The 14,068-nt window shown below is 48.3% G+C and overlaps 3 non-coding genes across 3 annotated transcripts; all 3 read left to right on the top strand.

Moving 5' to 3' along the window:
• The first annotated feature begins 3,784 nt into the window (after positions 1 to 3,784).
• LOC134997173 (U1 spliceosomal RNA) lies at positions 3,785 to 3,948 on the top strand. The gene has a single exon (XR_010199723.1). It is a non-coding gene; the product is annotated as a U1 spliceosomal RNA (small nuclear RNA).
• Positions 3,949 to 4,100: 152 nt separating this feature from the next.
• Positions 4,101 to 4,263, top strand: LOC134997304 (U1 spliceosomal RNA). Its single transcript, XR_010199838.1, has one exon. It is a non-coding gene; the product is annotated as a U1 spliceosomal RNA (small nuclear RNA).
• A 655-nt stretch (positions 4,264 to 4,918) lies between these two features.
• On the top strand, positions 4,919 to 5,082 carry LOC134997046 (U1 spliceosomal RNA). The gene has a single exon (XR_010199601.1). It is a non-coding gene; the product is annotated as a U1 spliceosomal RNA (small nuclear RNA).
• The last annotated feature ends 8,986 nt before the right edge of the window (positions 5,083 to 14,068 follow it).

The raw sequence follows: 14,068 nt of genomic DNA, 5'->3' as shown, positions 1-14,068 counted from the left end.
AAGAACAGCAGCGGCGGCACCAGTAGCAGCATCTCGCAAACGCCAACTCTTTCCTAGGCAGGCTACGCTTTGTATCACCGCTTTCCAGAATACGCACACAGATGAAAACCTCTTACGGCAACTGAGGAAGATCATCACAGAATGGCTTACCCCAATTGGACTCTCCTGTGGATTTGTGGCATCGGACAACGCCAGCAATATTGTGCGTGCATTATATCTGGGCAAATTCCAGCACGTCCCATGTTTTGCACATACCTTGAATTTGGTGGTGCAGAATTATTTAAAAAACGACAGGGGCGTGCAAGAGATGCTGTCGGTGGCCACAAGAATTGCGGGACACTTTCGGCGTACAGGCACCACGTACAGAAGACTGGAGCAACACCAAAAACGCCTGAACCTGCCCTGCCATCATCTGAAGCAAGAAGTGGAAACGAGGTGGAATTCAACCCTCTATATGCTTCAGAGGATGGAGGAGCAGCAAAAGGCCATTCAAGCCTATACATCTGACCACGATATAGGAGGTGGAATGCACCTGTCTCAAGCGCAGTGGAGAATGATTTCAACGTTGTGCAAGGTTCTGCAACCTTTTGAACTTGCCACACGTGAAGTCAGTTCAGACACTGCCAGCCTGAGTCAGGTCATTCCCGTCATCAGGCTTTTGCAGAAGAAGCTGGAGACATTGAAGGAGGAGCTAAGACAGAGCGATTCCGCTAGGCATGTGGGACTTGTGGATGGAGCCCTTCATTCGCTTAACCAGGATTCACGGGTGGTCAATCTGTTGAAATCAGAGCACTACATTTTGGCCACCGTGCTCGATCCTAGATTTAAAACCTACGTTGTATCTCTCTTTCCGGCAGACACAAGTCTGCAGGGGTTCAAAGACCTGCTGGTGAGAAAATTATCAAGTCAAGCGGAACTTGATCGGTCAACAGCTCCTCCTTCACAGTCTCCCGCAATTGGGGGTGCGAGGAAAAGGCTCAGAATTCCGAGCCCACCCGCTGGCGGTGATGCAGGGCAGTCTGGAGCGACTGCTGATGCTGACATCTGGTCCGGACTGAAGGACCTGCCAACGATTACGGACATGTCGTCTACTGTCACTGCATATGATTCTCTCACCATTGAAAGAATGGTGGAGGATTATATGAGTGACCGCATCCAAGTAGGCACGTCAGACAGTCCGTACGTATACTGGCAGGAAAAAGAGGCAATTTGGAGGCCCTTGCACAAACTGGCTTTATTCTACCTAAGTTGCCCTCCCACAAGTGTGTACTCCGAAAGAGTGTTTAGTGCCGCCGCTCACCTTGTCAGCAATCGGCGTACGAGGTTACTTCCAGAAAATGTGGAGAAGATGATGTTCATTAAAATGAATTATAATCAATTGCTCCGTGGAGACATTGACCAGCAGCAATTGCCTCCACAAAGTATACAGGGAGCTGAGATGGTGGATTCCAGTGGGGACGAATTGATAATCTGTGAGGAGGGGGATGTACACGGTGATGAATCGGAGGATGATGATGAGGTGGACATCTTGCCTCTATAGAGCCAGTTTGTGCAAGGAGAGATTTATTGCTTCTTTTTTGGTGGGGGTCCAAACCAACCCGTCATTTCAGTCACAGTCGTGTGGCAGACCCTGTCACTGAAATGATGGGTTGGTTAAAGTGTGCATGTCCTGTTTATACAACATAAGGGTGGGTGGGAGGGCCCAAGGCAATTCCACCTTGCACCTCTTTTTTCTTTTATTTTTCTTTGCGTCATGTGCTGTTTGGGGAGTGTTTTTTGGAAGGGCCATCCTGCGTGACACTGCAGTGCCACTCCTAGATGGGCCAGGTGTTTGTGTCGGCCACTTGGGTCGCTGAGCTTAGTCACACAGCTACCTCATTGCGCCTCTTTTTTTCTTTGCGTCATGTGCTGTTTGGGGAGTGTTTTTTGGAAGGGCCATCCTGCGTGACACTGCAGTGACACTCCTAGATGGGCCAGGTGTTTGTGTCGTCCACTTGGGTCGCTGAGCTTAGTCACACAGCTACCTCATTGCGCCACTTTTTTTCTTTGCGTCATGTGCTGTTTGGGGAGTGTTTTTTGGAAGGGCCATCCTGCCCTGCAGTGCCACTCCTAGATGGGCCAGGTGTTTGTGTCGGCCACTTGGGTCGCTGAGCTTAGTCACACAGCTACCTCATTGCGCCTCTTTTTTTCTTTGCGTCATGTGCTGTTTGGGGAGTGTTTTTGGAAGGGCCATCCTGCGTGACACTGCAGTGCCACTCCTAGATGGGCCAGGTGTTTGTGTCGGCCACTTGGGTCGCTGAGCTTAGTCACACAGCTACCTCATTGCGCCTCTTTTTTTCTTTGCGTCATGTGCTGTTTGGGGAGTGTTTTTTGGAAGGGCCATCCTGCGTGACACTGCAGTGCCACTCCTAGATGGGCCAGGTGTTTGTGTCGGCCACTTGGGTCGCTGAGCTTAGTCACACAGCTACCTCATTGCGCCTCTTTTTTTCTTTGCGTCATGTGCTGTTTGGGGAGTGTTTTTTGGAAGGGCCATCATGCGTGACACTGCAGTGCCACTCCTAGATGGGCCAGGTGTTTGTGTCGGCCACTTGGGTCACTGAGCTTAGTCATCCAGCGACCTCGGTGCAAATTTTAGGACTAAAAATAATATTGTGAGGTGTGAGGTGTTAAGAATAGACTGAAAATTAGTGGAAATTATGGTTATTGAGGTTAATAATACTTTGGGATCAAAATGACTCCCAAATTCTATGATTTAAGCTGTTTTTTAGGGTTTTTTGAAAAAAACACCCGAATCCAAAACACACCCGAATCCGACAAAAAAAATTCGGTGAGGTTTAGCCAAAATGCGTTCGAACCCAAAACACGGCCGCGGAACCGAACCCAAAACCAAAACACAAAACCCGAAAAATTTCCGGTGCACATCTCTAGTGGCCATGCCATGTCACTGTGCAGGAGCCAGCACCGCTCACACACTAGTCCCCGGTGCAGCCCCCAACCCCCGGGACACCCGGAGCAACAAAATGTAGATTCAGGCCACCAGGCCACGCCCCTACCTATGAAACCATGCCTCCTTTTTACCATTGCGCTGCTTATCTGCGCGCACTGCATTACAATCTCCCTCGCCACCTCTCTGGGTGTCACCAGTGATAGTGACACCTCTGCCATGCTTGTAGCAGCTGGTCCTAAGATCTACACCTCAAGCCCTGAGTGTTTGCCCTTGTGACTTGTTGATCATCATAGCAAAGCAGATGCTTACAGAAAACTGCAGGGGCTTAGATTGAAAATAAAAAAAATTGATGGGTATAAGGTAGAGAGGAGCGGGTTCGGTTCTCCGAGAACCGAATTCCCCACGAACCCCACGAACTCCTCCTCCGAGGCAGGCTCGGTTGTTCCCGCCTGACTCGGAAAACCTGAACAAGGGAAAATGTCATCATCCCGCTGTCGGATTCTCGCGAGATTCGGATTTCATATAAAGAGTGCAAGCATTCCTGGGGGAAGGCCTGCAGCAGATGGATTTGCATATGGTGATGTCATCCAAGCAGTGGGTCAAAGTTGGCTTCAGAAACAAACAGGAATGCTTGCACTAGTTGTTGCATTTGGTTTGTTGTTTGGGGGTGCTTCAGTATTAGGCAGCCTTCTGCCCTCCCATGTTCATCTGAAAATATGTGTTCTCCCTGCAGTTGTTGTCCCCAGATGAGAGTTCCCTTGTGCTGCCTCAGTTGAATCTCCTTTACTTGACAGAGATGTGCCTGAGCAGCGGCCCTCCCCAGCCCTATCCCAAATCATACTTATTTTGCATATGAGATACCATGGTCATGAAGATTATTCTCCCAGGGTGAGGTTCATTCATTGCATTCTGGGTATGCTGACCCCTGTGATTTCCCCAAATGTGGGTAACTCGACTGCATTATTTGTGGTAGTGGGGGACTGTGTTTGTGTTTTCCTCTGGTCAGCTCTGGTAAAAGTCAGATTTCTTTGTTTCAGATCTTCCTCTAGCCTTGTTCTTCTTTCGAGAGTTCCCTTGTGCTGCCTCAGTTGGATCTCCTTCACTTGACAGGGGGGTGCCCGAGCAGCGACCCTCCCCAGCTCAAGCCCAACTCCTACTTACCTGCCAGGTGAGATACTATGATCATGAAGGTGCTTCTTCCAGGGCAAGGCTCACCCATTGCACTCTGGGTGTGCTGCCCCTGCGATTTCCCCAAATGTGGGAAACTTGACTGCATAATTTGTGTTTCCCCTGGTCGGCTCTCGTATAATTCAGATCTCTTTGTCTCAGGTCTCTCTCCAGCCTAGTTTGCTGTCTGTTTCCACTTCTTTTTTCTTGAGCCCCTCCCTTTTATACCCTTGTGCACTATCCTGACTTCTCCTCCTGTCTGCTTACTTTGTGCCTTCCAATGCACAATGCTAACTACACACCCTTTTACTTGCCTTACAGAGCAGCTCTGGAGCTGTTACAGTGCCAAGCTGCTGTAAGAAATCAGCTTGAATGCTTCAGGGGCTGGGGCATTGTCAACATGAGCCCCACACCGAAGGAGGGTGGGGGTGTTTAATGCGAACTAAGGGTCATCCAAGCGCCGCAAAAGGCCGCCATGCCCTGCATACCCCTTTTCTCTTTTCATATGCAGATGAGGGATCCAGCCAACTTTGGCCCACTGCTTGGATGACATCACCGTATGCAAATCCGTCTTCTGCAGAACTTCCCCCAGGAATGCTTGTACTAGTTGTTGCATTTGGTTTGTTGTTTGGGGGTGCTTCAGTATTAGGCAGCCTTCTGCCCTCCCATGTTCATCTGAAAATATGTGTTCTCCCTGCAGTTGTTGTCCCCAGATGAGAGTTCCCTTGTGCTGCCTCAGTTGAAACTCCTTTACTTGACAGAGATGTGCCTGAGCAGCGGCCCTCCCCAGCCCTATCCCAAATCATACTTATTTTGCATAGGCGATACCATGGTCATGAAGATTGTTCTCCCAGGGTGAGGTTCATTCATTGCATTCTGGGTATGCTGACCCCTGTGATTTCCCCAAATGTGGGAAACTCGACTGCATTATTTGTGGTAGTGGGGGACTGTGTTTGTGCTTTCCTCTGGTCAGCTCTGGTAAAAGTCAGATTTCTTTGTCTCAGATCTTCCTCTAGCCTTGTTCTTCTTTCGAGAGTTCCCTTGTGCTGCCTCAGTTGGATCTCCTTCATTTGACAGGGGGTGCCCGAGCAGCAATCCTCCACAGCTCTGGCCCAACTCCTACTTACCTGCCAGGTGAGATACTATGATCTTCACTGTTAGGGCAATCAGGATGTGGAATTCCCTGCCAGGGAAGGTGGTAATGGCGGACTCTGTAATTGGATTTAAAAAAGGAATGGATACATTTCTGAATGAAAAAGCTATCCAAGGTTATAATACTTAAAATATCAACATGGTTAATCCGGGGGTAACATGAGTTGTAGTAGCTAACTAGTCATAAAACATTATTCAGCAAGTATGTAGAATCATCACAACTTAAAACAGGTTGAACACGATGGGCAATTTGCCTCTATTCAACCTCAAAAACTATGTTACTATATGTTACTATATTACTATGTTACTGTAGTATACAGAACACCACAATGCAATGAGCAGTGATAGTGAGCACTGATGAGGATACTAGAACTGACACTGAGCAGCAAGATGCAGCACTGGACTATTAGTAATGTACTGTAGTATGCTGAGCACAACAATGCAGCACAAGACAATGAGCAGTGATACTGAGCACTGATGAGGATACTACTGAGAACTGACACTGAGCAGGAGAGACACACTACTAGTATTACTGAGCAGCAATAAGTATCCACTGATACTGAGCACTGATATTGAGATTTCCACTGAGAGAACATAGCCACGTCCTCTCCGCTCTCTCTTCAATGCACGAGTAAAAATGGCGGCAACGCGCAGCTCTTTATATGGAATCCGAATCTCGCGAGAATCCGACAGCGGGATGATGACATTTTCCCTTGTTCAGGTTTTCCGAGTCAGGCGGGAACAACCGAGCCTGCCTCGGAGGAGGAGTTCGTGGGGTTCGTGGGGAATTCGGTTCTCGGAGAACCGAACCCGCTCCTCTCTACCTTATACCCATCAATTTTTTTTATTTTCAATCTAAGCCCCTGCAGTTTTCTGTAAGCATCTGCTTTGCTATGATGATCAACAAGTCACAAGGGCAAACACTCAGGGCTTGAGGTGTAGATCTTAGGACCAGCTGCTACAAGCATGGCAGAGGTGTCACTATCACTGGTGACACCCAGAGAGGTGGCGAGGGAGATTGTAATGCAGTGCGCGCAGATAAGCAGCGCAATGGTAAAAAGGAGGCATGGTTTCATAGGTAGGGGCGTGGCCTGGTGGCCTGAATCTACATTTTGTTGCTCCGGGTGTCCCGGGGGTTGAGGGCTGCACCGGGGACTAGTGTGTGAGCGGTGCTGGCTCCTGCACAGTGACATGGCATGGCCACTAGAGATGTGCACCGGAAATTTTTCGGGTTTTGTGTTTTGGTTTTGGGTTCGGTTCCGCGGCCGTGTTTTGGGTTCGAACGCGTTTTGGCTAAACCTCACCGAATTTTTTTTGTCGGATTCGGGTGTGTTTTGGATTCGGGTGTTTTTTTCAAAAAACCCTAAAAAACAGCTTAAATCATAGAATTTGGGAGTCATTTTGATCCCAAAGTATTATTAACCTCAATAACCATAATTTCCACTAATTTTCAGTCTATTCTTAACACCTCACACCTCACAATATTATTTTTAGTCCTAAAATTTGCACCGAGGTCGCTGGATGACTAAGCTCAGTGACCCAAGTGGCCGACACAAACACCTGGCCCATCTAGGAGTGGCACTGCAGTGTCACGCATGATGGCCCTTCCAAAAAACACTCCCCAAACAGCACATGACGCAAAGAAAAAAAGAGGCGCAATGAGGTAGCTGTGTGACTAAGCTCAGCGACCCAAGTGGCCGACACAAACACCTGGCCCATCTAGGAGTGGCACTGCAGTGTCACGCAGGATGGCCCTTCCAAAAAACACTCCCCAAACAGCACATGACGCAAAGAAAAAAAGAGGCGCAATGAGGTAGCTGTGTGACTAAGCTCAGCGACCCAAGTGGCCGACACAAACACCTGGCCCATCTAGGAGTGGCACTGCATTGTCACGCAGGATGGCCCTTCCAGAAACACTCCCCAAACAGCACATGACGCAAAGAAAAAAAGAGGCGCAATGAGGTAGCTGTGTGACTAAGCTCAGCGACCCAAGTGGCCGACACAAACACCTGGCCCATCTAGGAGTGGCACTGCAGTGTCACGCAGGATGGCCCTTCCAAAAAACACTCCCCAAACAGCACATGACGCAAAGAAAAAAAGTGGCGCAATGAGGTAGCTGTGTGACTAAGCTCAGCGACCCAAGTGGACGACACAAACACCTGGCCCATCTAGGAGTGTCACTGCAGTGTCACGCAGGATGGCCCTTCCAAAAAACACTCCCCAAACAGCACATGACGCAAAGAAAAAAAGAGGCGCAATGAGGTAGCTGTGTGACTAAGCTCAGCGACCCAAGTGGCCGACACAAACACCTGGCCCATCTAGGAGTGGCACTGCAGTGTCACGCAGGATGGCCCTTCCAAAAAACACTCCCCAAACAGCACATGACGCAAAGAAAAATAAAAGAAAAAAGAGGTGCAAGGTGGAATTGCCTTGGGCCCTCCCACCCACCCTTATGTTGTATAAACAGGACATGCACACTTTAACCAACCCATCATTTCAGTGACAGGGTCTGCCACACGACTGTGACTGAAATGACGGGTTGGTTTGGACCCCCACCAAAAAAGAAGCAATAAATCTCTCCTTGCACAAACTGGCTCTATAGAGGCAAGATGTCCACCTCATCATCATCCTCCGATTCATCACCGTGTACATCCCCCTCCTCACAGATTATCAATTCGTCCCCACTGGAATCCACCATCTCAGCTCCCTGTATACTTTGTGGAGGCAATTGCTGCTGGTCAATGTCTCCACGGAGCAATTGATTATAATTCATTTTAATGAACATCATCTTCTCCACATTTTCTGGAAGTAACCTCGTACGCCGATTGCTGACAAGGTGAGCGGCGGCACTAAACACTCTTTCGGAGTACACACTTGTGGGAGGGCAACTTAGGTAGAATAAAGCCAGTTTGTGCAAGGGCCTCCAAATTGCCTCTTTTTCCTGCCAGTATACGTACGGACTGTCTGACGTGCCTACTTGGATGCGGTCACTCATATAATCCTCCACCATTCTTTCAATGGTGAGAGAATCATATGCAGTGACAGTAGACGACATGTCCGTAATCGTTGGCAGGTCCTTCAGTCCGGACCAGATGTCAGCATCAGCAGTCGCTCCAGACTGCCCTGCATCACCGCCAGCGGGTGGGCTCGGAATTCTGAGCCTTTTCCTCGCACCCCCAATTGCGGGAGACTGTGAAGGAGGAGCTGTTGACCGATCAAGTTCCGCTTGACTTGATAATTTTCTCACCAGCAGGTCTTTGAACCCCTGCAGACTTGTGTCTGCCGGAAAGAGAGATACAACGTAGGTTTTAAATCTAGGATCGAGCACGGTGGCCAAAATGTAGTGCTCTGATTTCAACAGATTGACCACCCGTGAATCCTGGTTAAGCGAATGAAGGGCTCCATCCACAAGTCCCACATGCCTAGCGGAATCGCTCTGTCTTAGCTCCTCCTTCAATGTCTCCAGCTTCTTCTGCAAAAGCCTGATGACGGGAATGACCTGACTCAGGCTGGCAGTGTCTGAACTGACTTCACGTGTGGCAAGTTCAAAGGTTGCAGAACCTTGCACAACGTTGAAATCATTCTCCACTGCGCTTGAGACAGGTGCATTCCACCTCCTATATCGTGGTCAGATGTATAGGCTTGAATGGCCTTTTGCTGCTCCTCCATCCTCTGAAGCATATAGAGGGTTGAATTCCACCTCGTTTCCACTTCTTGCTTCAGATGATGGCAGGGCAGGTTCAGGCGTTTTTGGTGTTGCTCCAGTCTTCTGTACGTGGTGCCTGTACGCCGAAAGTGTCCCGCAATTCTTGTGGCCACCGACAGCATCTCTTGCACGCCCCTGTCGTTTTTTAAATAATTCTGCACCACCAAATTCAAGGTATGTGCAAAACATGGGACGTGCTGGAATTTGCCCAGATATAATGCACGCACAATATTGCTGGCGTTGTCCGATGCCACAAATCCACAGGAGAGTCCAATTGGGGTAAGCCATTCTGTGATGATCTTCCTCAGTTGCCGTAAGAGGTTTTCATCTGTGTGCGTATTCTGGAAAGCGGTGATACAAAGCGTAGCCTGCCTAGGAAAGAGTTGGCGTTTGCGAGATGCTGCTACTGGTGCCGCCGCTGCTGTTCTTGCGGCGGGAGTCAATACATCTACCCAGTGGGCTGTCACAGTCATATAGTCCTGAGTCTGCCCTGCTCCACTTGTCCACATGTCCGTGGTTAAGTGGACATTGGGTACAACTGCATTTTTTAGGACACTGGTGAGTCTTTTTCTGAGGTCTGTGTACATTTTCGGTATCGCCTGCCTAGAGAAATGGAACCTAGATAGTATTTGGTACCGGGGACACAGTACCTCAATCAAGTCTATAGTTGGCTCTGAAGTAATGATGGATACCGGAACCACGTTTCTCACTGCCCAGGATGCCAAGGCCTCAGTTATCCGCTTTGCAGCAGGATGACTGCTGTGATATTTCATCTTCCTCGCAAAGGACTGTTGGACAGTCAATTGCTTGGTGGAAGTAGTAAAAGTGGTCTTACGACTTCCCCTCTGGGATGACCATCGACTCCCAGCAGCAACAACAGCAGCGCCAGCAGCAGTAGGCGTTACACTCAAGGATGCATCGGAGGAATCCCAGGCAGGAGAGAACTCGTCAGAATTGCCAGTGACATGGCCTGCAGGACTATTGGCATTCCTGGGGAAGGAGGAAATTGACACTGAGGGAGTTGGTGGGGTGGTTTGCGTGAGCTTGGTTACAAGAGGAAGGGATTTACTGGTCAGTGGACTGCTTCCGCTGTCGCCCAAAGTTTTTGAACTTGTCACTGACTTATGATGAATGCGCTGCAGGTGACGTATAAGGGAGGATGTTCCGAGGTGGTTAACGTCCTTACCCCTACTTATTACAGCTTGACAAAGGCAACACACGGCTTGACACCTGTTGTCCGCATTTCTGTTGAAATACTTCCACACCGAAGAGCTGATTTTTTTGGTATTTTCACCAGGCATGTCAATGGCCATATTCCTCCCACGGACAACAGGTGTCTCGCCGGGTGCCTGACTTAAACAAACCACCTCACCATCAGAATCCTCCTTGTCAATTTCCTCCCCAGCGCCAGCAACACCCATATTCTCCTCATCCTGGTGTACTTCAACACTGACATCTTCAATCTGACTATCAGGAACTGGACTGCGGGTGCTCCTTCCAGCACTTGCAGGGGGCGTGCAAATGGTGGAAGGTGCATGCTCTTCACGTCCAGTGTTGGGAAGGTCAGGCATCGCAACCGACACAATTGGACTCTCCTTGTGGATTTGTGATTTTGAAGAACGCACAGTTCTTTGCTGTGCTTTTGCCAGCTTAAGTCTTTTCATTTTTCTAGCGAGAGGCTGAGTGCTTCCATCCTCATGTGAAGCTGAACCACTAGCCATGAAGATAGGCCAGGGCCTCAGCCGTTCCTTGCCACTCCGTGTGGTAAATGGCATATTGGCAAGTTTACGCTTCTCCTCCGACGATTTTTATTTAGATTTTTGAGTCATTTTTTTACTGATCTTTTGTGTTTTGGATTTTACATGCTCTGTACTATGACATTGGGCATCGGCCTTGGCAGACGACGTTGATGGAATTTCATCGTCTCGGCCATGACTAGTGGCAGCAGCTTCAGCACGAGGTGGAAGTGGATCTTGATCTTTCCCTATTTTTGGAACCTCAACATTTTTGTTCTCCATATTTTAATAGGCACAACTAAAAGGCACCTCAGGTAAACAATGGAGATGGATGGATACTAGTATACTTATGGATGACGAGTGACTGACGACACAGAGGTAGCTACAGCCGTGGACTACCGTACTGCGTCTGCTAGTATAGAGATGATAATTAATGATATAAAAAAAAAATATATATATAACTACTGTAGGTATATATAATATAATGACGGACCTGGTGGACACTGTCAGCAGACTGCTAAACTACTAGTATGAAGAAGATAGAAAAAAACTTCCACCACAGGTAGGTAGGTATACAATTATGGACGAGCACTGACGACACAGAGATAGCCACAGCCGTGGCCTACCGTACTGCGTCTGCTAGTATAGAGATGATAATTAATGATATAAAAAAAAATATATATAACTACTGTAGGTATATATAATATAATGACGGACCTGGTGGACACTGTCAGCAGACTGCTAAACTACTAGTATGAAGAAGATAGAAAAAAAAACCCACCACAGTTAGGTATACAATTATGGACGAGTGACGACACAGAGGTAGGTACAGCCGTGGACTACCGTACTGCGTCTGCTAGTATAGATAATATACTAAATATATTACTACTGTAGGTATATAATATAATGACGGACCTGGTGGACACTGTCAGCAGACTCCTAAACTACTAGTATGAAGAAGATAGAAAAAAAAACCCCACCACAGGTAGGTAGGTATACAATTATGGACGAGCACTGACGACACAGAGATAGCCACAGCCGTGGACTACCGTACTGCGTCTGCTAGTATAGATAATATAATAAATATATTACTACTGTAGGTATATAATATAATGATGGACCTGGTGGACACTGTCAGTAGACTCCTAAACTACTAGTATGAAGAAGATAGAAAAAAAAAAACCACCACAGGTAGGTAGGTATACAATTATGGACGAGCACTGACGACACAGAGATAGCCACAGCCGTGGACTACCGTACTGCGTCTGCTAATATAGAGATGATAAAGATGAAAAAAAATATATAACACTACTGCAGGTAAATATTTATATAATATATGTATGACGGACCTGCTGGACACTGTCAGCAGAATGCATTTATAGAATAAAAAAAAAACACCACAGGAGTGTTTAACTTTTTCAGGCAGACAATATACTGGTGGTCACACTGGCAGCAAAAGTGTGCACTGTACTCCTGCTATAACTGCTCCCCAGTCTCCCCCACAATTAAGCTGTGTGAGCAGTGAGCACTCAGCACAGTCAGATATACATAGATGATATATCATGCAGCACACTGAGGCTGAGCACAGATATGGTATGTGTATCGTTTTTTTTCAGGCAGAGAACGGATTATAAATAATAAAACTGGTGGTCACTATCAGCAAAACTCTGCACTACTGAGTACTCCTGACAAGTTCAACTGCTCCCCAAATTAGTAGTAAATCAAATGTCACTCGTCTCTATCTTCTAATCTAAACGGAGAGGACGCCAGCCACGTCCTCTCCCTATCAATCTCAATGCACGTGTGAAAATGGCGGCGACGCGCGGCTCCTTATATAGAATCCAAGTCTCGTGAGAATCCGACAGCGGGATGATGACGTTCGGGCGCGCTCGGGTTAACCGAGCAAGGCGAGAGGATCCGAGTCTGCTCGGACCCGAGCAAAAAAGGGTGAAGTTCGGGCGGGTTCGGATTCCGAGGAACCGAACCCGCTCATCTCTTATGGCCACCCAGCATGACGCCTCCCTTCTTGACCATGCTGTAATTGCAGTCGCACTGCAGTTCAGCGTGATCATAAAAAATGGTGTAGCCTCCTGCTGGTGCAGACTGTATGTGCGCGCAGGAAGCTGCCACCATTTTTGTGATCACAGCGGCTGAATGTGATGTCATACAGCTGCTGTGACCACGCCCCCTGTGTCTCCTCCATTGCAGACCCCATTTTGAAGCCTTGCCCCCGCACCGCTCCATCCCTGACTTGGAAATGGAGTGTTGCTGACCCCCCTCTCCCCCCCTGCCCCGATTGACAGGCAGAGGCGATCGCATTCTCTGCGGGGTGCCGCAGAAAATGCAGGCACATGCGTATGCTCTTAGCAATTTTTGCAGTTGGATCACTTATTGTGATTGCAATCCAACCTGAATCAGGCCCTATTACCTATCACAATGCGCTGCGGGCAGTACAAAATTGGTTTAATATAGGAGAAAAACCCCCAGACCTGTGCTCCTTAACTGTACCTGGTGGCTAGTGGAGCGGCTGCCCAGTAATCAGTGTCCACGCCAGTGCGCACACGGTCCACCCCCTACGGCCACGCTCCCCTTCATCAGCGGCCTCGTGATCCGGAAGGGCGGTGTGTGTGTGACTGACCTTAGGAAGAAACCGGAGCCTCCGCTGCAGTGACCCAGCAACCAGGGCACGGGAGTATACAGCGCCGCTGGGAGTGATGAAGCTGCAGTAAAGATGTCTATTAGACCTAGCCTGCTGCAGCCCTTGTAGATTCTCATAAAACAAGTTCTTCTTTTCTTGTCAAAATGAATAGCTAAGAATTGGCTTCCTGAGGCAGGCCCCTGTTAAGTGGCCTGCTACTGAAGGCACCAACTACAAACTGAGCTCCCTGTTCATGGAAGCGGGGTTATAGAGGAGGATGCGCTGAGCATCTTGGGAACAGTCAAAAGCTTTGAGTCGGTTGGTGCCTCAGATCAAGATCCTACTCTACACCCCAATGTGAATCCTTGTGGAGTCCTGTGTACCCCACAGAAGAAATTAATGTGTCACACCCATTGGCAGCAACCTTAGAATAGCTGCTGATGGGCACAATTGAGAAAGGAAGGGGGGGGGGGACATTTGAATCCAGCACATAGATGCAATTCAAATATGTAATTTGTACCTTCCTATTTTAAAATATAATGGATGAACTTCACCCTGTGAGAACAATCTTCATGATCAAGAGATCTCATATGCAAAATAAGTATGAGTTGGGATAGGGCTGGGGAGGGTGGCTGCTCGGGCAGCCCCTCCCCCATCAAGTTAAGGAGATTCAACTGAGGAAGCACAAGGGAACTCTCGTCTGGGGACAACAACTGCAGGGA

Source organism: Pseudophryne corroboree, unplaced genomic scaffold, assembly GCF_028390025.1.
Source record: "Pseudophryne corroboree isolate aPseCor3 unplaced genomic scaffold, aPseCor3.hap2 scaffold_144, whole genome shotgun sequence".
Taxonomy (NCBI): Eukaryota; Metazoa; Chordata; class Amphibia; order Anura; family Myobatrachidae; genus Pseudophryne; species Pseudophryne corroboree.
Note: the sequence above shows the minus strand (reverse complement) of the source record. Positions and strands in the feature narration are given on the sequence as shown.